The sequence below is a fragment of the Pleurodeles waltl genome, chromosome 12, assembly GCF_031143425.1.
Source record: "Pleurodeles waltl isolate 20211129_DDA chromosome 12, aPleWal1.hap1.20221129, whole genome shotgun sequence".
NCBI lineage: Eukaryota > Metazoa > Chordata > Amphibia > Caudata > Salamandridae > Pleurodeles > Pleurodeles waltl.
This window is the reverse complement of record NC_090451.1, coordinates 124,005,832-124,031,608: the sequence shown is the minus strand read 5'-3', so window position 1 is coordinate 124,031,608 and position 25,777 is coordinate 124,005,832. Positions and strand designations below refer to the sequence as shown.

Here is a 25,777-nt window from a genome sequence, read left to right as displayed (position 1 = left end):
GTTGCATTTTGGGACTTGTGCCTTTTCAATGTGAGCTCAAAGACCGGGAAGTGTGGAATTCTGTTGGCTAAAAAATATTAACAGCGGAATGTGAATAGGCCACACAAGACATGACGTCACTGGAAAGCTAAACAGTATGTTGGGGAGACTGGGTGCGGCAATAGGGCTGATGTCATGAATACGTGCAACTCCTCGGTTATTTTTGAATGAACTGCTCATTCATTAGATCCCACCCTAAGAAATGAGCCCACCAGTATGAACACTTGTTTCATTAGAAAATGATGGAGTCACATTGCCTATGTAGAGCAGGTGCTTATACCTTGGTTGGAAGTCATTGCTCGGAGAGTGTTGTCTTTTAAGGTGATTGCACTAGGTCCGAGCAGGTGGGAGAAGACTTGTGCAGTGACTGAGTAAGAGAGATAACCTTCAATTACCACATCACCCTCCCGACATTGTAATCATGTCCTTTAAACGGTTTATCGACTCGACTTTCCACACTGAGTGCCAAGACGCAGGGTTTCGGTGCTCATGAAGTGCACAGACACACAGAAAGCTGAAGGTAGCGTGGCCGAGCGGTCTAAGGCGCTGGATTTAGGCTCCAGTCTCTTTGGAGGCGTGGGTTCGAATCCCACCGCTGCCAGTGATGGATTTTAACAGATCTTAATGACGCATCTCCCTCCTGCCCCTTCAATTTGCATGCACAGTGACTCTACCAATAGGTCTCTAATTTTAAAACTCTTTTACAGTCTCCTTCTAAGTAAACTCCTAAACCGTGGACTCCCAAGAAATCGGCTGATGGGCGCTGCTGTTGTTTTCCTTCATTCTGCTTAGATCACCTTCAAATGGAAGGTTTAACAAATAATTTGTTCTCCCCACGCGGTCACCCCGCTCTTCTCTCTGCAAAATAAAATCGAACCTCTGTTAAATAAAGATTTAAAGCAAATTATCTATCTTCCCAAATAAAGTTGGTAAATGTGTTCTTCACAGTTATTTTAAATATCAGGTTTAAAATAAACAAGTGACGTACTCGGCAGGATTCGAACCTGCGCAAGGAACCCCCAATGAATTTCAAGCTCATCACCTTAGCCACTCGGCCATAACTACGAGCTCTCAATAACCCATACCGAAACTTTATATCACAACAGAATTGTGCACAATGGCCGTGCACACCTATATATAACTCCATGTAGTTGTATCTCTAACTGTGTGCAAAGGGCACATTGCTATGTTTCTGTCTAAGCTTTGCTTTAGGTCTGAGGTCTTAAGAACCAAAGCAGGCTCCACGAATACTTGTCTGCACAAAAAAACAAGCATTTGCAATGCGAAAGGTCTCACATTTGGGAGAGTTAGAGCTATTGGCGTTGCAAATGACAATGTCTTTTACCTAGGTTTTGGTTTTCCTTGGGAAAATTGTATGTGTCCACGTTGTGTTTTGGGGCACTTCCTGTCGCGGGCGGTAGGCCTACCCACACAAGTGCGGTACCATTTTTATCGGGAGACTTGAGGAAACATAGAATAGCAAAACAAGTGTTACTGCCCCTTGTCTTTATCTACATTTTTTCCTTCCAAATATAAGACAGTGTGTAAAAAAGACGTCTACATGAGAAATGCCCTTTAATTCGCATGCTAGTGTGGGCACCCCAGAATTCAGAGATGTGCAAATAACCACTGCTCCTCAACACCTTATCTTGTGCCCATTTTGGAAATAGAAAGGTTTTCTTGATACCTATTTTTCACTCTTTATACTTCGGCAAATTAATTGCTGTATACCCGGTATAGAAAGAAAACCCACTGCAAGGTGCAGCTCATTTATTTTCTCTGGATACCTAGGGTTCTTGATGAACCTACAAGCCCAATATATCCCCGCAACCAGAAGAGTCCAGCAGACGTAACGGTATATTGCTTTCAAAATTCTGACATTGCAGAAAAAAGTTACAGAGTAAAACGTAGAGAAAAATGGCTGTTTTTTTCACCTCAATTTCAATATTTTTTTTTAGTTCAGTTGTTATTTTCTGTAGGAAACCGTTGTAAGATCTACACAAGTTACCCATTGCTGAATTCAGAATGTTGTCTTCTTTTCACAAATGTTTAGGTTACTGGGATCCAGCATTGGTTTCACACCCATTTCTGTCACTGACTGGAAGGAGGCTAAAAGCACACAAAATCGTAAAAATGGGGTATGTCCCAGTAAAATGCCAAAATTGAGTTGAAAAATTGGGTTTTCTGATTCAAGTCTGCCTGTCCCTGAAAGCTGGGATGCTGGTGATTTTAGCACTGCAAACCCTTTGTGGATGCCAATTTCAGGGACAAAAACCACAAGCCTTCTTCTCCAGCCCTTTTTTCCATTTATTTTTTTAAAAATACATTTTTACTGTATTTTGGCTAATTTCTTGGTCTCCTTCAGGGGAACCCACAAAGTCTGGGTACCTCTAGAATCCCTAGGATGTTGCAAAAAAAGGACACAAATTTGGCGTGGGTAGCTTATGTGGACAAAAATGTATGATGGCCTAAGCGCGTCCTGCCCCAAATAGCCAACAAAAATGCCTGGCACCTGAGGGGGAAAAGGCCTGGCAGCGAAGGGGTTAAAATGCACTATTTTATTCCAATTTCTTCACTTAGCTTCAGATTAACTATTGTTCCCTCCCACCCCCTCCTTTCAAAGTGCACCAGCCACCATTGCCTGGGGTGGGACAGATTGTTTTCGATTGCAGTATGGCAGATTGTTTTGGATTGCAGTGTGGTAGTTTGTTTTGGATTGGAGTGCAGAAGATTGCAGTGGGGTAGATTGTTTTGAATTGGAGTAGGGGAGATTGTTTTGAAGTGGAGTCGGGCAGATTGGAGTGGGTCAGATTGTTTGGATCGGAGTAGGACAGATTGTTTTGGAGTGGTGCAGATTGTTTTTTATTAGAGTGGGGCAAATTGGAGTGAGACAGATTTGATAGGGGTGGCTGGAGAGGGTTGGAGTGGGATGAGTTAGAGTGGATTGGATTCGGGTGAGTGATTTGGACTGGAGTGAGGTGGATTAGTGTGGGTGAAGTGGTCTGGATGGGGGTGGATTGTAGTGGGGCAGATTGGAGTGGGGTGGATTGAAGTATTCCGCAGGATTATGTGTCAAAGCATAATTTCAGAATTTACACATAATAAAGAAACACTGTTGTTTTGCAATATCTTAAACAAGCTAATCGTCATCTTTTGAGAAGAGCGCCCACGAACAAAAACAAAAGAAAACATGCGTGGAACGTGGGAAAAGACGATTTGGCAAAATAAAAGAAAGTTCGATTTAAATTTAAAACTTATCAGTTTTGGTTGACCTGCTGGTCATGTTTTTGCCAGTCACAAGCCTTCTGTTTGCAGGGCACTAGAAGGTAAAAGGAAAAAATAGTACCTTGATCAGGTGGGGAGCAGCGGTCAGGCACTGATTAAGCTGAATCAATCAACGCTTGGTCGCTGCTCTACAGAGAGGAACGGAAATGATGCAAGACATGCCTTGATGAATTAAGAAACTGTAAAGAAGAGTGCCACATAAATAAAAAAATGGTGAGAGACATGCGGGCTCCAAGCACTTTACTGAATACTACAGAGTCTATCAAGCGAGACCCTAAAAAGGTCAGTAAGTTAAAATAAACAAACATTGTTACTTCTAAATATCAATATTCCAAGGACGCCTACATGGTCGTCAAGCAAAAAGTTCCTAGTGCATGGAGGGCCTTATGGTAGTTCTGAAGAGAGGCAAAGGACTTGGTCAGAGGGTGGCCTTGTTGGTGTGGTAGGGAGGTAATACCTCAAACGTTATTACTGGGGTAGGGGAGCTTCCAATTCGGAGTAATGAAAATTATCACAAAGCAATCAAGTAATTCCACATCAAAATAACAAGCGTGCGGGCTGACAACCATGCTCTCAGCATCAACGAGCGCAGAGTGAAGTGAATTTTACCATCCTCTGTGCATTTTTATTGCGAGGCTCATTTACATTTGACTTGGCGCGCAGAACGAGTGAGAACCCGGTCAATAGAAACAAAAATCATCTATTTAAAAAGTTTAGTTTCACGTGGGCCTGTTGTGCTTACTTCTTTCAGAATAGCTTTTGAACCTCTGTCCTGTGTGTGTCTGTGACTGTCACGTGAAAGGCAGTCAGAGCATCCAGGTGGGCCCCATGTCACCTGGGGCACCGCCCACCAGTGCTGGAGTTTTAAACAGCACCCGGTTGCATTTTGGGACTTGTGCCTTTTCAATGTGAGCTCAAAGACCGGGAAGTGTGGAATTCTGTTGGCTAAAAAATATTAACAGCGGAATGTGAATAGGCCACACAAGACATGACGTCACTGGAAAGCTAAACAGTATGTTGGGGATACTGGGTGCGGCAATAGGGCTAATGTCATGAATACGTGCAACTCCTCGGTTATTTTTGAATGAACTGCTCATTCATTAGATCCCACCCAAAGAAATGACCCCACCAGTATAAACACTTGTTTCATTAGAAAATGATGGAGTCACATTGCCTATGTAGAGCAGGTGCTTATACCTTGGTTGGAAGTCATTGCTCGGAGAGTGTTGTCTTTTAAGGTGATTGCACTAGGTCCGAGCAGGTGGGAGAAGACTTGTGCAGTGACTGAGTAAGAGAGATAACCTTCAATTACCACATCACCCTCCCGACATTGTAATCATGTCCTTTAAACGGTTTATCGACTCGACTTTCCACACTGAGTGCCAAGACGCAGGGTTTCGGTGCTCATGAAGTGCACAGACACACAGAAAGCTGAAGGTAGCGTGGCCGAGCGGTCTAAGGCGCTGGATTTAGGCTCCAGTCTCTTTGGAGGCGTGGGTTCGAATCCCACCGCTGCCAGAGATGGATTTTAACAGATCTTAATGACGCATCTCCCTCCTGCCCCTTCAATTTGCATGCACAGTGACTCTACCAATAGGTCCCTAATTTTAAAACTCTTTTACAGTCTCCTTCTAAGTAAACTCCTAAACCGTGGACTCCCAAGAAATCGGCTGATGGGCGCTGCTGTTGTTTTCCTTCATTCTGCTTAGATCACCTTCAAATGGAAGGTTTAACAAATAATTTGTTCTCCCCACGCGGTCACCCCGCTCTTCTCTCTGCAAAATAAAATCGAACCTCTGTTAAATAAAGATTTAAAGCAAATTATCTATCTTCCCAAATAAAGTTGGTAAATGTGTTCTTCACAGTTATTTTAAATATCAGGTTTAAAATAAACAAGTGACGTACTCGGCAGGATTCGAACCTGCGCAAGGAACCCCCAATGAATTTCAAGCTCATCACCTTAGCCACTCGGCCATAACTACGAACTCTCAATAAACCATACCGAAACTTTATATCACAACAGAATTGTGCACAATGGCCGTGCACACCTCTATATAACTCCATGTAGTTGTATCTCTAACTGTGTGCAAAGGGCACATTGCTATGTTTCTGTCTAAGCTTTGCTTTAGGTCTGAGGTCTTAAGAACCAAAGCAGGCTCCACGAATACTTGTCTGCACAAAAAAACAAGCATTTGCAATGCGAAAGGTCTCACATTTGGGAGAGTTAGAGCTATTGGCGTTGCAAATGACAATGTCTTTTACATAGGTTTTGGTTTTCCTTGGGAAAATTGTATGTGTCCACGTTGTGTTTTGGGGCACTTCCTGTCGCAGGCGCTAGGCCTACCCACACAAGTGCGGTACCATTTTTATCGGGAGACTTGAGGAAACATAGAATAGCAAAACAAGTGATACTGCCCCTTGTCTTTATCTACATTTTTTCCTTCCAAATATAAGACAGTGTGTAAAAAAGACGTCTACATGAGAAATGCCCTTTAATTCGCATGCTAGTGTGGGCACCCCAGAATTCAGAGATGTGCAAATAACCACTGCTCCTCAACACCTTATCTTGTGCCCATTTTGGAAATAGAAAGGTTTTCTTGATACCTATTTTTCACTCTTTATACTTCGGCAAATTAATTGCTGTATACCCGGTATAGAAAGAAAACCCACTGCAAGGTGCAGCTCATTTATTTTCTCTGGATACCTAGGGTTCTTGATGAACCTACAAGCCCAATATATCCCCGCAACCAGAAGAGTCCAGCAGACGTAACAGTATATTGCTTTCAAAATTCTGACATTGCAGAAAAAAGTTACAGAGTAAAACGTAGAGAAAAATGGCTGTTTTTTTCACCTCAATTTCAATATTTTTTTTTAGTTCAGTTGTTATTTTCTGTAGGAAACCCTTGTAAGATCTACACAAGTTACCCATTGCTGAATTCAGAATGTTGTCTTCTTTTCACAAATGTTTAGGTTACTGGGATCCAGCATTGGTTTCACACCCATTTCTGTCACTGACTGGAAGGAGGCTAAAAGCACACAAAATCGTAAAAATGGGGTATGTCCCAGTAAAATGCCAAAATTGAGTTGAAAAATTGGGTTTTCTGATTCAAGTCTGCCTGTCCCTGAAAGCTGGGAAGCTGGTGATTTTAGCACTGCAAACCCTTTGTGGATGCCAATTTCAGGGACAAAAACCACAAGCCTTCTTCTCCAGCCCTTTTTTCCATTTATTTTTAAAAAAATAAATTTTTACTGTATTTTGGCTAATTTCTTGGTCTCCTTCAGGGGAACCCACAAAGTCTGGGTACCTCTAGAATCCCTAGGATGTTGCAAAAAAAAGGACACAAATTTGGCGTGGGTAGCTTATGTGGACAAAAATGTATGATGGCCTAAGCGCGTCCTGCCCCAAATAGCCAACAAAAATGCCTGGCACCTGAGGGGGAAAAGGCCTGGCAGCGAAGGGGTTAAAATGCACTATTTTATTCCAATTTCTTCACTTAGCTTCAGATGAACTATTGTTCCCTCCCACCCCCTCCTTTCAAAGTGCACCAGCCACCACTGCCTGGGGTGTGACAGATTGTTTTCGATTGCAGTATGGCAGATTTTTTTACATTGCAGTGTGGTAGTTTGTTTTGGATTGGAGTGCAGAAGATTGCAGTGGGGTAGATTGTTTTGAATTGGAGTAGGGGAGATTGTTTTGAAGTGGAGTCGGGCAGATTGGAGTGGGTCAGATTGTTTTGGATCGGAGTAGGACAGATTGTTTTGGAGTGGTGCAGATTGTTTTTTATTAGAGTGGGGCAAATTGGAGTGAGACAGATTTGATAGGGGTGGCTGGAGAGGGTTGGAGTGGGATGAGTTAGAGTGGATTGGATTCGGGTGAGTGATTTGGACTGGAGTGAGGTGGATTAGTGTGGGTGAAGTGGTCTGGATGGGGGTGGATTGTAGTGGGGCAGATTGGAGTGGGGTGGATTGAAGTGTACCGCAGGATTATGTGTCAAAGCATAATTTCAGAATTTACACATAATAAAGAAACACTGTTGTTTTGCAATATTTTAAACAAGCTAATCGTCATCTTTTGAGAAGAGCGCCCACGAACAAAAACAAAAGAAAACATGCGTGGAACGTGGGAAAAGACGATTTGGCAAAATAAAAGAAAGTTCGATTTAAATTTAAAACTTAACAGTTTTGGTTGACCTGCTGGTCATGTTTTTGCCAGTCACAAGCCTTCTGTTTGCAGGGCACTAGAAGGTAAAAGGAAAAAATAGTACCTTGATCAGGTGGGGAGCAGCGGTCAGGCACTGATTAAGCTGAATCAATCAACGCTTGGTCGCTGCTCTACAGAGAGGAACGGAAATTATGCAAGACATGCCTTGATGAATTAGGAAACTGTAAAGAAGAGTGCCACATAAATAAAAAAATGGTGAGAGACATGCGGGCTCCAAGCCCTTTACTGAATACTACAGAGTCTATCAAGCGAGACCCTAAAAAGGTCAGTTAGTTAAAATAAACAAACATTGTTACTTCTAAATATCAATATTCCAAGGACGCTTACATGGTCGTCAAGCAAAAAGTTCCTAGTGCATGGAGGGCCTTATGGTAGTTCTGAAGAGAGGCAAAGGACTTGGTCAGAGGGTGGCCTTGTTGGTGTGGTAGGGAGGCAATACCTCAAACGTTATTACTGGGGTAGGGGAGCTTCCAATTCGGAGTAATGAAAATTATCACAAAGCAATCAAGTAATTCCACATCAAAATAACAAGCGTGCGGGCTGACAACCATGCTCTCAGCATCAACGAGCGCAGAGTGAAGTGAATTTTACCATCCTCTGTGCATTTTTATTGCGAGGCTCATTTACATTTGACTTGGCGCGCAGAACGAGTGAGAACCCGGTCAATAGAAACAAAAATCATCTATTTAAAAAGTTTAGTTTCACGTGGGCCTGTTGTCCTTACTTCTTTCAGAATAGCTTTTGAACCTCTGTCCTGTGTGTGTCTGTGACTGTCACGTGAAAGGCAGTCAGAGCATCCAGGTGGGCCCCATGTCACCTGGGGCACCGCCCACCAGTGCTGGAGTTTTAAACAGCACCGGGTTGCATTTTGGGACTTGTGCCTTTTCAATGTGAGCTCAAAGACCGGGAAGTGTGGAATTCTGTTGGCTAAAAAATATTAACAGCGGAATGTGAATAGGCCACACAAGACATGACGTCACTGGAAAGCTAAACAGTATGTTGGGGAGACTGGGTGCGGCAATAGCGCTGATGTCATGAATACGTGCAACTCCTCGGTTATTTTTGAATGAACTGCTCATTCATTAGATCCCACCCTAAGAAATGAGCCCACCAGTATGAACACTTGTTTCATTAGAAAATGATGGAGTCACATTGCCTATGTAGAGCAGGTGCTTATACCTTGGTTGGAAGTCATTGCTCGGAGAGTGTTGTCTTTTAAGGTGATTGCACTAGGTCCGAGCAGGTGGGAGAAGACTTGTGCAGTGACTGAGTAAGAGAGATAACCTTCAATTACCACATCACCCTCCCGACATTGTAATCATGTCCTTTAAACGGTTTATCGACTCGACTTTCCACACTGAGTGCCAAGACGCAGGGTTTCGGTGCTCATGAAGTGCACAGACACACAGAAAGCTGAAGGTAGCGTGGCCGAGCGGTCTAAGGCGCTGGATTTAGGCTCCAGTCTCTTTGGAGGCGTGGGTTCGAATCCCACCGCTGCCAGAGATGGATTTTAACAGATCTTAATGACGCATCTCCCTCCTGCCCCTTCAATTTGCATGCACAGTGACTCTACCAATAGGTCCCTAATTTTAAAACTCTTTTACAGTCTCCTTCTAAGTAAACTCCTAAACCGTGGACTCCCAAGAAATCGGCTGATGGGCGCTGCTGTTGTTTTCCTTCATTCTGCTTAGATCACCTTCAAATGGAAGGTTTAACAAATAATTTGTTCTCCCCACGCGGTCACCCCGCTCTTCTCTCTGCAAAATAAAATCGAACCTCTGTTAAATAAAGATTTAAAGCAAATTATCTATCTTCCCAAATAAAGTTGGTAAATGTGTTCTTCACAGTTATTTTAAATATCAGGTTTAAAATAAACAAGTGACGTACTCGGCAGGATTCGAACCTGCGCAAGGAACCCCCAATGAATTTCAAGCTCATCACCGTAGCCACTCGGCCATAACTACGAACTCTCAATAACCCATACCGAAACTTTATATCACAACAGAATTGTGCACAATGGCCGTGCACACCTATATATAACTCCATGTAGTTGTATCTCTAACTGTGTGCAAAGGGCACATTGCTATGTTTCTGTCTAAGCTTTGCTTTAGGTCTGAGGTCTTAAGAACCAAAGCAGGCTCCACGAATACTTGTCTGCACAAAAAAACAAGCATTTGCAATGCGAAAGGTCTCACATTTGGGAGAGTTAGAGCTATTGGCGTTGCAAATGACAATGTCTTTTACCTAGGTTTTGGTTTTCCTTGGGAAAATTGTATGTGTCCACGTTGTGTTTTGGGGCACTTCCTGTCGCGGGCGGTAGGCCTACCCACACAAGTGCGGTACCATTTTTATCGGGAGACTTGAGGAAACATAGAATAGCAAAACAAGTGTTACTGCCCCTTGTCTTTATCTACATTTTTTCCTTCCAAATATAAGACAGTGTGTAAAAAAGACGTCTACATGAGAAATGCCCTTTAATTCGCATGCTAGTGTGGGCACCCCAGAATTCAGAGATGTGCAAATAACCACTGCTCCTCAACACCTTATCTTGTGCCCATTTTGGAAATAGAAAGGTTTTCTTGATACCTATTTTTCACTCTTTATACTTCGGCAAATTAATTGCTGTATACCCGGTATAGAAAGAAAACCCACTGCAAGGTGCAGCTCATTTATTTTCTCTGGATACCTAGGGTTCTTGATGAACCTACAAGCCCAATATATCCCCGCAACCAGAAGAGTCCAGCAGACGTAACGGTATATTGCTTTCAAAATTCTGACATTGCAGAAAAAAGTTACAGAGTAAAACGTAGAGAAAAATGGCTGTTTTTTTCACCTCAATTTCAATTTTTTTTTTTAGTTCAGTTGTTATTTTCTGTAGGAAACCGTTGTAAGATCTACACAAGTTACCCATTGCTGAATTCAGAATGTTGTCTTCTTTTCACAAATGTTTAGGTTACTGGGATCCAGCATTGGTTTCACACCCATTTCTGTCACTGACTGGAAGGAGGCTAAAAGCACACAAAATCGTAAAAATGGGGTATGTCCCAGTAAAATGCCAAAATTGAGTTGAAAAATTGGGTTTTCTGATTCAAGTCTGCCTGTCCCTGAAAGCTGGGATGCTGGTGATTTTAGCACTGCAAACCCTTTGTGGATGCCAATTTCAGGGACAAAAACCACAAGCCTTCTTCTCCAGCCCTTTTTTCCATTTATTTTTTTAAAAATACATTTTTACTGTATTTTGGCTAATTTCTTGGTCTCCTTCAGGGGAACCCACAAAGTCTGGGTACCTCTAGAATCCCTAGGATGTTGCAAAAAAAGGACACAAATTTGGCGTGGGTAGCTTATGTGGACAAAAATGTATGATGGCCTAAGCGCGTCCTGCCCCAAATAGCCAACAAAAATGCCTGGCACCTGAGGGGGAAAAGGCCTGGCAGCGAAGGGGTTAAAATGCACTATTTTATTCCAATTTCTTCACTTAGCTTCAGATTAACTATTGTTCCCTCCCACCCCCTCCTTTCAAAGTGCACCAGCCACCATTGCCTGGGGTGGGACAGATTGTTTTCGATTGCAGTATGGCAGATTGTTTTGGATTGCAGTGTGGTAGTTTGTTTTGGATTGGAGTGCAGAAGATTGCAGTGGGGTAGATTGTTTTGAATTGGAGTAGGGGAGATTGTTTTGAAGTGGAGTCGGGCAGATTGGAGTGGGTCAGATTGTTTTGGATCGGAGTAGGACAGATTGTTTTGGAGTGGTGCAGATTGTTTTTTATTAGAGTGGGGCAAATTGGAGTGAGACAGATTTGATAGGGGTGGCTGGAGAGGGTTGGAGTGGGATGAGTTAGAGTGGATTGGATTCGGGTGAGTGATTTGGACTGGAGTGAGGTGGATTAGTGTGGGTGAAGTGGTCTGGATGGGGGTGGATTGTAGTGGGGCAGATTGGAGTGGGGTGGATTGAAGTATTCCGCAGGATTATGTGTCAAAGCATAATTTCAGAATTTACACATAATAAAGAAACACTGTTGTTTTGCAATATCTTAAACAAGCTAATCGTCATCTTTTGAGAAGAGCGCCCACGAACAAAAACAAAAGAAAACATGCGTGGAACGTGGGAAAAGACGATTTGGCAAAATAAAAGAAAGTTCGATTTAAATTTAAAACTTAACAGTTTTGGTTGACCTGCTGGTCATGTTTTTGCCAGTCACAAGCCTTCTGTTTGCAGGGCACTAGAAGGTAAAAGGAAAAAATAGTACCTTGATCAGGTGGGGAGCAGCGGTCAGGCACTGATTAAGCTGAATCAATCAACGCTTGGTCGCTGCTCTACAGAGAGGAACGGAAATGATGCAAGACATGCCTTGATGAATTAAGAAACTGTAAAGAAGAGTGCCACATAAATAAAAAAATGGTGAGAGACATGCGGGCTCCAAGCACTTTACTGAATACTACAGAGTCTATCAAGCGAGACCCTAAAAAGGTCAGTAAGTTAAAATAAACAAACATTGTTACTTCTAAATATCAATATTCCAAGGACGCCTACATGGTCGTCAAGCAAAAAGTTCCTAGTGCATGGAGGGCCTTATGGTAGTTCTGAAGAGAGGCAAAGGACTTGGTCAGAGGGTGGCCTTGTTGGTGTGGTAGGGAGGTAATACCTCAAACGTTATTACTGGGGTAGGGGAGCTTCCAATTCGGAGTAATGAAAATTATCACAAAGCAATCAAGTAATTCCACATCAAAATAACAAGCGTGCGGGCTGACAACCATGCTCTCAGCATCAACGAGCGCAGAGTGAAGTGAATTTTACCATCCTCTGTGCATTTTTATTGCGAGGCTCATTTACATTTGACTTGGCGCGCAGAACGAGTGAGAACCCGGTCAATAGAAACAAAAATCATCTATTTAAAAAGTTTAGTTTCACGTGGGCCTGTTGTGCTTACTTCTTTCAGAATAGCTTTTGAACCTCTGTCCTGTGTGTGTCTGTGACTGTCACGTGAAAGGCAGTCAGAGCATCCAGGTGGGCCCCATGTCACCTGGGGCACCGCCCACCAGTGCTGGAGTTTTAAACAGCACCCGGTTGCATTTTGGGACTTGTGCCTTTTCAATGTGAGCTCAAAGACCGGGAAGTGTGGAATTCTGTTGGCTAAAAAATATTAACAGCGGAATGTGAATAGGCCACACAAGACATGACGTCACTGGAAAGCTAAACAGTATGTTGGGGATACTGGGTGCGGCAATAGGGCTAATGTCATGAATACGTGCAACTCCTCGGTTATTTTTGAATGAACTGCTCATTCATTAGATCCCACCCAAAGAAATGACCCCACCAGTATAAACACTTGTTTCATTAGAAAATGATGGAGTCACATTGCCTATGTAGAGCAGGTGCTTATACCTTGGTTGGAAGTCATTGCTCGGAGAGTGTTGTCTTTTAAGGTGATTGCACTAGGTCCGAGCAGGTGGGAGAAGACTTGTGCAGTGACTGAGTAAGAGAGATAACCTTCAATTACCACATCACCCTCCCGACATTGTAATCATGTCCTTTAAACGGTTTATCGACTCGACTTTCCACACTGAGTGCCAAGACGCAGGGTTTCGGTGCTCATGAAGTGCACAGACACACAGAAAGCTGAAGGTAGCGTGGCCGAGCGGTCTAAGGCGCTGGATTTATGCTCAAGTCTCTTTGGAGGCGTGGGTTCGAATCCCACCGCTGCCAGAGATGGATTTTAACAGATCTTAATGACGCATCTCCCTCCTGCCCCTTCAATTTGCATGCACAGTGACTCTACCAATAGGTCCCTAATTTTAAAACTCTTTTACAGTCTCAATCTAAGTAAACTCCTAAACCGTGGACTCCCAAGAAATCGGCTGATGGGCGCTGCTGTTGTTTTCCTTCATTCTGCTTAGATCACCTTCAAATGGAAGGTTTAACAAATAATTTGTTCTCCCCACGCGGTCACCCCGCTCTTCTCTCTGCAAAATAAAATCGAACCTCTGTTAAATAAAGATTTAAAGCAAATTATCTATCTTCCCAAATAAAGTTGGTAAATGTGTTCTTCACAGTTATTTTAAATATCAGGTTTAAAATAAACAAGTGACGTACTCGGCAGGATTCGAACCTGCGCAAGGAACCCCCAATGAATTTCAAGCTCATCACCTTAGCCACTCGGCCATAACTACGAACTCTCAATAACCCATACCGAAACTTTATATCACAACAGAATTGTGCACAATGGCCGTGCACACCTCTATATAACTCCATGTAGTTGTATCTCTAACTGTGTGCAAAGGGCACATTGCTATGTTTCTGTCTAAGCTTTGCTTTAGGTCTGAGGTCTTAAGAACCAAAGCAGGCTCCACGAATACTTGTCTGCACAAAAAAACAAGCATTTGCAATGCGAAAGGTCTCACATTTGGGAGAGTTAGAGCTATTGGCGTTGCAAATGACAATGTCTTTTACATAGGTTTTGGTTTTCCTTGGGAAAATTGTATGTGTCCACGTTGTGTTTTGGGGCACTTCCTGTCGCAGGCGCTAGGCCTACCCACACAAGTGCGGTACCATTTTTATCGGGAGACTTGAGGAAACATAGAATAGCAAAACAAGTGATACTGCCCCTTGTCTTTATCTACATTTTTTCCTTCCAAATATAAGACAGTGTGTAAAAAAGACGTCTACATGAGAAATGCCCTTTAATTCGCATGCTAGTGTGGGCACCCCAGAATTCAGAGATGTGCAAATAACCACTGCTCCTCAACACCTTATCTTGTGCCCATTTTGGAAATAGAAAGGTTTTCTTGATACCTATTTTTCACTCTTTATACTTCGGCAAATTAATTGCTGTATACCCGGTATAGAAAGAAAACCCACTGCAAGGTGCAGCTCATTTATTTTCTCTGGATACCTAGGGTTCTTGATGAACCTACAAGCCCAATATATCCCCGCAACCAGAAGAGTCCAGCAGACGTAACAGTATATTGCTTTCAAAATTCTGACATTGCAGAAAAAAGTTACAGAGTAAAACGTAGAGAAAAATGGCTGTTTTTTTCACCTCAATTTCAATATTTTTTTTTAGTTCAGTTGTTATTTTCTGTAGGAAACCCTTGTAAGATCTACACAAGTTACCCATTGCTGAATTCAGAATGTTGTCTTCTTTTCACAAATGTTTAGGTTACTGGGATCCAGCATTGGTTTCACACCCATTTCTGTCACTGACTGGAAGGAGGCTAAAAGCACACAAAATCGTAAAAATGGGGTATGTCCCAGTAAAATGCCAAAATTGAGTTGAAAAATTGGGTTTTCTGATTCAAGTCTGCCTGTCCCTGAAAGCTGGGAAGCTGGTGATTTTAGCACTGCAAACCCTTTGTGGATGCCAATTTCAGGGACAAAAACCACAAGCCTTCTTCTCCAGCCCTTTTTTCCATTTATTTTTAAAAAAATAAATTTTTACTGTATTTTGGCTAATTTCTTGGTCTCCTTCAGGGGAACCCACAAAGTCTGGGTACCTCTAGAATCCCTAGGATGTTGCAAAAAAAAGGACACAAATTTGGCGTGGGTAGCTTATGTGGACAAAAATGTATGATGGCCTAAGCGCGTCCTGCCCCAAATAGCCAACAAAAATGCCTGGCACCTGAGGGGGAAAAGGCCTGGCAGCGAAGGGGTTAAAATGCACTATTTTATTCCAATTTCTTCACTTAGCTTCAGATGAACTATTGTTCCCTCCCACCCCCTCCTTTCAAAGTGCACCAGCCACCACTGCCTGGGGTGTGACAGATTGTTTTCGATTGCAGTATGGCAGATTTTTTTACATTGCAGTGTGGTAGTTTGTTTTGGATTGGAGTGCAGAAGATTGCAGTGGGGTAGATTGTTTTGAATTGGAGTAGGGGAGATTGTTTTGAAGTGGAGTCGGGCAGATTGGAGTGGGTCAGATTGTTTTGGATCGGAGTAGGACAGATTGTTTTGGAGTGGTGCAGATTGTTTTTTATTAGAGTGGGGCAAATTGGAGTGAGACAGATTTGATAGGGGTGGCTGGAGAGGGTTGGAGTGGGATGAGTTAGAGTGGATTGGATTCGGGTGAGTGATTTGGACTGGAGTGAGGTGGATTAGTGTGGGTGAAGTGGTCTGGATGGGGGTGGATTGTAGTGGGGCAGATTGGAGTGGGGTGGATTGAAGTGTACCGCAGGATTATGTGTCAAAGCATAATTTCAGAATTTACACATAATAAAGAAACACTGTTGTTTTGCAATATTTTAAACAAGCTAATCGTCATCTTTTGAGAAGAGCGCCCACGAACAAAAACAAAAGAAAACATGCGTGGAACGTGGGAAAAGACGATTTGGCAAAATAAAAGAAAGTTCGATTTAAATTTAAAACTTAACAGTTTTGGTTGACCTGCTGGTCATGTTTTTGCCAGTCACAAGCCTTCTGTTTGCAGGGCACTAGAAGGTAAAAGGAAAAAATAGTACCTTGATCAGGTGGGGAGCAGCGGTCAGGCACTGATTAAGCTGAATCAATCAACGCTTGGTCGCTGCTCTACAGAGAGGAACGGAAATTATGCAAGACATGCCTTGATGAATTAGGAAACTGTAAAGAAGAGTGCCACATAAATAAAAAAATGGTGAGAGACATGCGGGCTCCAAGCCCTTTACTGAATACTACAGAGTCTATCAAGCGAGACCCTAAAAAGGTCAGTTAGTTAAAATAAACAAACATTGTTACTTCTAAATATCAATATTCCAAGGACGCTTACATGGTCGTCAAGCAAAAAGTTCCTAGTGCATGGAGGGCCTTATGGTAGTTCTGAAGAGAGGCAAAGGACTTGGTCAGAGGGTGGCCTTGTTGGTGTGGTAGGGAGGCAATACCTCAAACTTTATTACTGGGGTAGGGGAGCTTCCAATTCGGAGTAATGAAAATTATCACAAAGCAATCAAGTAATTCCACATCAAAATAACAAGCGTGCGGGCTGACAACCATGCTCTCAGCATCAACGAGCGCAGAGTGAAGTGAATTTTACCATCCTCTGTGCATTTTTATTGCGAGGCTCATTTACATTTGACTTGGCGCGCAGAACGAGTGAGAACCCGGTCAATAGAAACAAAAATCATCTATTTAAAAAGTTTAGTTTCACGTGGGCCTGTTGTCCTTACTTCTTTCAGAATAGCTTTTGAACCTCTGTCCTGTGTGTGTCTGTGACTGTCACGTGAAAGGCAGTCAGAGCATCCAGGTGGGCCCCATGTCACCTGGGGCACCGCCCACCAGTGCTGGAGTTTTAAACAGCACCGGGTTGCATTTTGGGACTTGTGCCTTTTCAATGTGAGCTCAAAGACCGGGAAGTGTGGAATTCTGTTGGCTAAAAAATATTAACAGCGGAATGTGAATAGGCCACACAAGACATGACGTCACTGGAAAGCTAAACAGTATGTTGGGGAGACTGGGTGCGGCAATAGCGCTGATGTCATGAATACGTGCAACTCCTCGGTTATTTTTGAATGAACTGCTCATTCATTAGATCCCACCCTAAGAAATGAGCCCACCAGTATGAACACTTGTTTCATTAGAAAATGATGGAGTCACATTGCCTATGTAGAGCAGGTGCTTATACCTTGGTTGGAAGTCATTGCTCGGAGAGTGTTGTCTTTTAAGGTGATTGCACTAGGTCCGAGCAGGTGGGAGAAGACTTGTGCAGTGACTGAGTAAGAGAGATAACCTTCAATTACCACATCACCCTCCCGACATTGTAATCATGTCCTTTAAACGGTTTATCGACTCGACTTTCCACACTGAGTGCCAAGACGCAGGGTTTCGGTGCTCATGAAGTGCACAGACACACAGAAAGCTGAAGGTAGCGTGGCCGAGCGGTCTAAGGCGCTGGATTTAGGCTCCAGTCTCTTTGGAGGCGTGGGTTCGAATCCCACCGCTGCCAGAGATGGATTTTAACAGATCTTAATGACGCATCTCCCTCCTGCCCCTTCAATTTGCATGCACAGTGACTCTACCAATAGGTCCCTAATTTTAAAACTCTTTTACAGTCTCCTTCTAAGTAAACTCCTAAACCGTGGACTCCCAAGAAATCGGCTGATGGGCGCTGCTGTTGTTTTCCTTCATTCTGCTTAGATCACCTTCAAATGGAAGGTTTAACAAATAATTTGTTCTCCCCACGCGGTCACCCCGCTCTTCTCTCTGCAAAATAAAATCGAACCTCTGTTAAATAAAGATTTAAAGCAAATTATCTATCTTCCCAAATAAAGTTGGTAAATGTGTTCTTCACAGTTATTTTAAATATCAGGTTTAAAATAAACAAGTGACGTACTCGGCAGGATTCGAACCTGCGCAAGGAACCCCCAATGAATTTCAAGCTCATCACCGTAGCCACTCGGCCATAACTACGAACTCTCAATAACCCATACCGAAACTTTATATCACAACAGAATTGTGCACAATGGCCGTGCACACCTATATATAACTCCATGTAGTTGTATCTCTAACTGTGTGCAAAGGGCACATTGCTATGTTTCTGTCTAAGCTTTGCTTTAGGTCTGAGGTCTTAAGAACCAAAGCAGGCTCCACGAATACTTGTCTGCACAAAAAAACAAGCATTTGCAATGCGAAAGGTCTCACATTTGGGAGAGTTAGAGCTATTGGCGTTGCAAATGACAATGTCTTTTACCTAGGTTTTGGTTTTCCTTGGGAAAATTGTATGTGTCCACGTTGTGTTTTGGGGCACTTCCTGTCGCGGGCGGTAGGCCTACCCACACAAGTGCGGTACCATTTTTATCGGGAGACTTGAGGAAACATAGAATAGCAAAACAAGTGTTACTGCCCCTTGTCTTTATCTACATTTTTTCCTTCCAAATATAAGACAGTGTGTAAAAAAGACGTCTACATGAGAAATGCCCTTTAATTCGCATGCTAGTGTGGGCACCCCAGAATTCAGAGATGTGCAAATAACCACTGCTCCTCAACACCTTATCTTGTGCCCATTTTGGAAATAGAAAGGTTTTCTTGATACCTATTTTTCACTCTTTATACTTCGGCAAATTAATTGCTGTATACCCGGTATAGAAAGAAAACCCACTGCAAGGTGCAGCTCATTTATTTTCTCTGGATACCTAGGGTTCTTGATGAACCTACAAGCCCAATATATCCCCGCAACCAGAAGAGTCCAGCAGACGTAACGGTATATTGCTTTCAAAATTCTGACATTGCAGAAAAAAGTTACAGAGTAAAACGTAGAGAAAAATGGCTGTTTTTTTCACCTCAATTTCAATTTTTTTTTTTAGTTCAGTTGTTATTTTCTGTAGGAAACCGTTGTAAGATCTACACAAGTTACCCATTGCTGAATTCAGAATGTTGTCTTCTTTTCACAAATGTTTAGGTTACTGGGATCCAGCATTGGTTTCACACCCATTTCTGTCACTGACTGGAAGGAGGCTAAAAGCACACAAAATCGTAAAAATGGGGTATGTCCCAGTAAAATGCCAAAATTGAGTTGAAAAATTGGGTTTTCTGATTCAAGTCTGCCTGTCCCTGAAAGCTGGGATGCTGGTGATTTTAGCACTGCAAACCCTTTGTGGATGCCAATTTCAGGGACAAAAACCACAAGCCTTCTTCTCCAGCCCTTTTTTCCATTTATTTTTTTAAAAATACATTTTTACTGTATTTTGGCTAATTTCTTGGTCTCCTTCAGGGGAACCCACAAAGTCTGGGTACCTCTAGAATCCCTAGGATGTTGCAAAAAAAGGACACAAATTTGGCGTGGGTAGCTTATGTGGACAAAAATGTATGATGGCCTAAGCGCGTCCTGCCCCAAATAGCCAACAAAAATGCCTGGCACCTGAGGGGGAAAAGGCCTGGCAGCGAAGGGGTTAAAATGCACTATTTTATTCCAATTTCTTCACTTAGCTTCAGATTAACTATTGTTCCCTCCCACCCCCTCCTTTCAAAGTGCACCAGCCACCATTGCCTGGGGTGGGACAGATTGTTTTCGATTGCAGTATGGCAGATTGTTTTGGATTGCAGTGTGGTAGTTTGTTTTGGATTGGAGTGCAGAAGATTGCAGTGGGGTAGATTGTTTTGAATTGGAGTAGGGGAGATTGTTTTGAAGTGGAGTCGGGCAGATTGGAGTGGGTCAGATTGTTTTGGATCGGAGTAGGACAGATTGTTTTGGAGTGGTGCAGATTGTTTTTTATTAGAGTGGGGCAAATTGGAGTGAGACAGATTTGATAGGGGTGGCTGGAGAGGGTTGGAGTGGGATGAGTTAGAGTGGATTGGATTCGGGTGAGTGATTTGGACTGGAGTGAGGTGGATTAGTGTGGGTGAAGTGGTCTGGATGGGGGTGGATTGTAGTGGGGCAGATTGGAGTGGGGTGGATTGAAGTATTCCGCAGGATTATGTGTCAAAGCATAATTTCAGAATTTACACATAATAAAGAAACACTGTTGTTTTGCAATATCTTAAACAAGCTAATCGTCATCTTTTGAGAAGAGCGCCCACGAACAAAAACAAAAGAAAACATGCGTGGAACGTGGGAAAAGACGATTTGGCAAAATAAAAGAAAGTTCGATTTAAATTTAAAACTTAACAGTTTTGGTTGACCTGCTGGTCATGTTTTTGCCAGTCACAAGCCTTCTGTTTGCAGGGCACTAGAAGGTAAAAGGAAAAAATAGTACCTTGATCAGGTGGGGAGCAGCGGTCAGGCACTGATTAAGCTGAATCAATCAACGCTTGGTCGCTGCTCTACAGAGAGGAACGGAAATGATGCAAGACATGCCTTGATGAATTAAGAAACTGTAAAGAAGAGTGCCACATAAATAAAAAAATGGTGAGAGACATGCGGGCTCCAAGCACTTTACTGAATACTACAGAGTCTATCAAGCGAGACCCTAAAAAGGTCAGTAAGTTAAAATAAACAAACATTGTTACTTCTAAATATCAATATTCCAAGGACGCCTACATGGTCGTCAAGCAAAAAGTTCCTAGTGCATGGAGGGCCTTATGGTAGTTCTGAAGAGAGGCAAAGGACTTGGTCAGAGGGTGGCCTTGTTGGTGTGGTAGGGAGGTAATACCTCAAACGTTATTACTGGGGTAGGGGAGCTTCCAATTCGGAGTAATGAAAATTATCACAAAGCAATCAAGTAATTCCACATCAAAATAACAAGCGTGCGGGCTGACAACCATGCTCTCAGCATCAACGAGCGCAGAGTGAAGTGAATTTTACCATCCTCTGTGCATTTTTATTGCGAGGCTCATTTACATTTGACTTGGCGCGCAGAACGAGTGAGAACCCGGTCAATAGAAACAAAAATCATCTATTTAAAAAGTTTAGTTTCACGTGGGCCTGTTGTGCTTACTTCTTTCAGAATAGCTTTTGAACCTCTGTCCTGTGTGTGTCTGTGACTGTCACGTGAAAGGCAGTCAGAGCATCCAGGTGGGCCCCATGTCACCTGGGGCACCGCCCACCAGTGCTGGAGTTTTAAACAGCACCCGGTTGCATTTTGGGACTTGTGCCTTTTCAATGTGAGCTCAAAGACCGGGAAGTGTGGAATTCTGTTGGCTAAAAAATATTAACAGCGGAATGTGAATAGGCCACACAAGACATGACGTCACTGGAAAGCTAAACAGTATGTTGGGGATACTGGGTGCGGCAATAGGGCTAATGTCATGAATACGTGCAACTCCTCGGTTATTTTTGAATGAACTGCTCATTCATTAGATCCCACCCAAAGAAATGACCCCACCAGTATAAACACTTGTTTCATTAGAAAATGATGGAGTCACATTGCCTATGTAGAGCAGGTGCTTATACCTTGGTTGGAAGTCATTGCTCGGAGAGTGTTGTCTTTTAAGGTGATTGCACTAGGTCCGAGCAGGTGGGAGAAGACTTGTGCAGTGACTGAGTAAGAGAGATAACCTTCAATTACCACATCACCCTCCCGACATTGTAATCATGTCCTTTAAACGGTTTATCGACTCGACTTTCCACACTGAGTGCCAAGACGCAGGGTTTCGGTGCTCATGAAGTGCACAGACACACAGAAAGCTGAAGGTAGCGTGGCCGAGCGGTCTAAGGCGCTGGATTTAGGCTCCAGTCTCTTTGGAGGCGTGGGTTCGAATCCCACCGCTGCCAGAGATGGATTTTAACAGATCTTAATGACGCATCTCCCTCCTGCCCCTTCAATTTGCATGCACAGTGACTCTACCAATAGGTCCCTAATTTTAAAACTCTTTTACAGTCTCCTTCTAAGTAAACTCCTAAACCGTGGACTCCCAAGAAATCGGCTGATGGGCGCTGCTGTTGTTTTCCTTCATTCTGCTTAGATCACCTTCAAATGGAAGGTTTAACAAATAATTTGTTCTCCCCACGCGGTCACCCCGCTCTTCTCTCTGCAAAATAAAATCGAACCTCTGTTAAATAAAGATTTAAAGCAAATTATCTATCTTCCCAAATAAAGTTGGTAAATGTGTTCTTCACAGTTATTTTAAATATCAGGTTTAAAATAAACAAGTGACGTACTCGGCAGGATTCGAACCTGCGCAAGGAACCCCCAATGAATTTCAAGCTCATCACCTTAGCCACTCGGCCATAACTACGAACTCTCAATAACCCATACCGAAACTTTATATCACAACAGAATTGTGCACAATGGCCGTGCACACCTCTATATAACTCCATGTAGTTGTATCTCTAACTGTGTGCAAAGGGCACATTGCTATGTTTCTGTCTAAGCTTTGCTTTAGGTCTGAGGTCTTAAGAACCAAAGCAGGCTCCACGAATACTTGTCTGCACAAAAAAACAAGCATTTGCAATGCGAAAGGTCTCACATTTGGGAGAGTTAGAGCTATTGGCGTTGCAAATGACAATGTCTTTTACATAGGTTTTGGTTTTCCTTGGGAAAATTGTATGTGTCCACGTTGTGTTTTGGGGCACTTCCTGTCGCAGGCGCTAGGCCTACCCACACAAGTGCGGTACCATTTTTATCGGGAGACTTGAGGAAACATAGAATAGCAAAACAAGTGATACTGCCCCTTGTCTTTATCTACATTTTTTCCTTCCAAATATAAGACAGTGTGTAAAAAAGACGTCTACATGAGAAATGCCCTTTAATTCGCATGCTAGTGTGGGCACCCCAGAATTCAGAGATGTGCAAATAACCACTGCTCCTCAACACCTTATCTTGTGCCCATTTTGGAAATAGAAAGGTTTTCTTGATACCTATTTTTCACTCTTTATACTTCGGCAAATTAATTGCTGTATACCCGGTATAGAAAGAAAACCCACTGCAAGGTGCAGCTCATTTATTTTCTCTGGATACCTAGGGTTCTTGATGAACCTACAAGCCCAATATATCCCCGCAACCAGAAGAGTCCAGCAGACGTAACAGTATATTGCTTTCAAAATTCTGACATTGCAGAAAAAAGTTACAGAGTAAAACGTAGAGAAAAATGGCTGTTTTTTTCACCTCAATTTCAATATTTTTTTTTAGTTCAGTTGTTATTTTCTGTAGGAAACCCTTGTAAGATCTACACAAGTTACCCATTGCTGAATTCAGAATGTTGTCTTCTTTTCACAAATGTTTAGGTTACTGGGATCCAGCATTGGTTTCACACCCATTTCTGTCACTGACTGGAAGGAGGCTAAAAGCACACAAAATCGTAAAAATGGGGTATGTCCCAGTAAAATGCCAAAATTGAGTTGAAAAATTGGGTTTTCTGATTCAAGTCTGCCTGTCCCTGAAAGCTGGGAAGCTGGTGATTTTAGCACTGCAAACCCTTTGTGGATGCCAATTTCAGGGACAAAAACCACAAGCCTTCTTCTCCAGCCCTTTTTTCCATTTATTTTTAAAAAAATAAATTTTTACTGTATTTTGGCTAATTTCTTGGTCTCCTTCAGGGGAACCCACAAAGTCTGGGTACCTCTAGAATCCCTAGGATGTTGCAAAAACAAGGACACAAATTTGGCGTGGGTAGCTTATGTGGACAAAAATGTATATGGCCTAAGCGCGTCCTGCCCCAAATAGCCAACAAAAATGCCTGGCACCTGAGGGGGAAAAGGCCTGGCAGCGAAGGGGTTAAAATGCACTATTTTATTCCAATTTCTTCACTTAGCTTCAGATGAACTATTGTTCCCTCCCACCCCCTCCTTTCAAAGTGCACCAGCCACCACTGCCTGGGGTGTGACAGATTGTTTTCGATTGCAGTATGGCAGATTTTTTTACATTGCAGTGTGGTAGTTTGTTTTGGATTGGAGTGCAGAAGATTGCAGTGGGGTAGATTGTTTTGAATTGGAGTAGGGGAGATTGTTTTGAAGTGGAGTCGGGCAGATTGGAGTGGGTCAGATTGTTTTGGATCGGAGTAGGACAGATTGTTTTGGAGTGGTGCAGATTGTTTTTTATTAGAGTGGGGCAAATTGGAGTGAGACAGATTTGATAGGGGTGGCTGGAGAGGGTTGGAGTGGGATGAGTTAGAGTGGATTGGATTCGGGTGAGTGATTTGGACTGGAGTGAGGTGGATTAGTGTGGGTGAAGTGGTCTGGATGGGGGTGGATTGTAGTGGGGCAGATTGGAGTGGGGTGGATTGAAGTGTACCGCAGGATTATGTGTCAAAGCATAATTTCAGAATTTACACATAATAAAGAAACACTGTTGTTTTGCAATATTTTAAACAAGCTAATCGTCATCTTTTGAGAAGAGCGCCCACGAACAAAAACAAAAGAAAACATGCGTGGAACGTGGGAAAAGACGATTTGGCAAAATAAAAGAAAGTTCGATTTAAATTTAAAACTTAACAGTTTTGGTTGACCTGCTGGTCATGTTTTTGCCAGTCACAAGCCTTCTGTTTGCAGGGCACTAGAAGGTAAAAGGAAAAAATAGTACCTTGATCAGGTGGGGAGCAGCGGTCAGGCACTGATTAAGCTGAATCAATCAACGCTTGGTCGCTGCTCTACAGAGAGGAACGGAAATTATGCAAGACATGCCTTGATGAATTAGGAAACTGTAAAGAAGAGTGCCACATAAATAAAAAAATGGTGAGAGACATGCGGGCTCCAAGCCCTTTACTGAATACTACAGAGTCTATCAAGCGAGACCCTAAAAAGGTCAGTTAGTTAAAATAAACAAACATTGTTACTTCTAAATATCAATATTCCAAGGACGCTTACATGGTCGTCAAGCAAAAAGTTCCTAGTGCATGGAGGGCCTTATGGTAGTTCTGAAGAGAGGCAAAGGACTTGGTCAGAGGGTGGCCTTGTTGGTGTGGTAGGGAGGAAATACCTCAAACGTTATTACTGGGGTAGGGGAGCTTCCAATTCGGAGTAATGAAAATTATCACAAAGCAATCAAGTAATTCCACATCAAAATAACAAGCGTGCGGGCTGACAACCATGCTCTCAGCATCAACGAGCGCAGAGTGAAGTGAATTTTACCATCCTCTGTGCATTTTTATTGCGAGGCTCATTTACATTTGACTTGGCGCGCAGAACGAGTGAGAACCCGGTCAATAGAAACAAAAATCATCTATTTAAAAAGTTTAGTTTCACGTGGGCCTGTTGTCCTTACTTCTTTCAGAATAGCTTTTGAACCTCTGTCCTGTGTGTGTCTGTGACTGTCACGTGAAAGGCAGTCAGAGCATCCAGGTGGGCCCCATGTCACCTGGGGCACCGCCCACCAGTGCTGGAGTTTTAAACAGCACCCGGTTGCATTTTGGGACTTGTGCCTTTTCAATGTGAGCTCAAAGACCGGGAAGTGTGGAATTCTGTTGGCTAAAAAATATTAACAGCGGAATGTGAATAGGCCACACAAGACATGACGTCACTGGAAAGCTAAACAGTATGTTGGGGAGACTGGGTGCGGCAATAGCGCTGATGTCATGAATACGTGCAACTCCTCGGTTATTTTTGAATGAACTGCTCATTCATTAGATCCCACCCTAAGAAATGAGCCCACCAGTATGAACACTTGTTTCATTAGAAAATGATGGAGTCACATTGCCTATGTAGAGCAGGTGCTTATACCTTGGTTGGAAGTCATTGCTCGGAGAGTGTTGTCTTTTAAGGTGATTGCACTAGGTCCGAGCAGGTGGGAGAAGACTTGTGCAGTGACTGAGTAAGAGAGATAACCTTCAATTACCACATCACCCTCCCGACATTGTAATCATGTCCTTTAAACGGTTTATCGACTCGACTTTCCACACTGAGTGCCAAGACGCAGGGTTTCGGTGCTCATGAAGTGCACAGACACACAGAAAGCTGAA

General features: G+C 42.9%; 6 non-coding genes across 6 annotated transcripts; all 6 read left to right on the top strand.

Annotated features, from left to right (window-relative positions):
- The first annotated feature begins 558 nt into the window (after window positions 1–558).
- On the top strand, window positions 559–640 carry TRNAL-UAG (transfer RNA leucine (anticodon UAG)). Its single transcript has one exon. It is a non-coding gene; the product is annotated as a tRNA-Leu (tRNA).
- Window positions 641–4,760: 4,120 nt separating this feature from the next.
- TRNAL-UAG (transfer RNA leucine (anticodon UAG)) lies at window positions 4,761–4,842 on the top strand. Its single transcript has one exon. It is a non-coding gene; the product is annotated as a tRNA-Leu (tRNA).
- A 4,122-nt stretch (window positions 4,843–8,964) lies between these two features.
- TRNAL-UAG (transfer RNA leucine (anticodon UAG)) lies at window positions 8,965–9,046 on the top strand. The gene has a single exon. It is a non-coding gene; the product is annotated as a tRNA-Leu (tRNA).
- Window positions 9,047–13,167: 4,121 nt separating this feature from the next.
- Window positions 13,168–13,249, top strand: TRNAI-UAU (transfer RNA isoleucine (anticodon UAU)). The gene has a single exon. It is a non-coding gene; the product is annotated as a tRNA-Ile (tRNA).
- Window positions 13,250–17,371: 4,122 nt separating this feature from the next.
- Window positions 17,372–17,453, top strand: TRNAL-UAG (transfer RNA leucine (anticodon UAG)). The gene has a single exon. It is a non-coding gene; the product is annotated as a tRNA-Leu (tRNA).
- A 4,121-nt stretch (window positions 17,454–21,574) lies between these two features.
- Window positions 21,575–21,656, top strand: TRNAL-UAG (transfer RNA leucine (anticodon UAG)). Its single transcript has one exon. It is a non-coding gene; the product is annotated as a tRNA-Leu (tRNA).
- The last annotated feature ends 4,121 nt before the right edge of the window (window positions 21,657–25,777 follow it).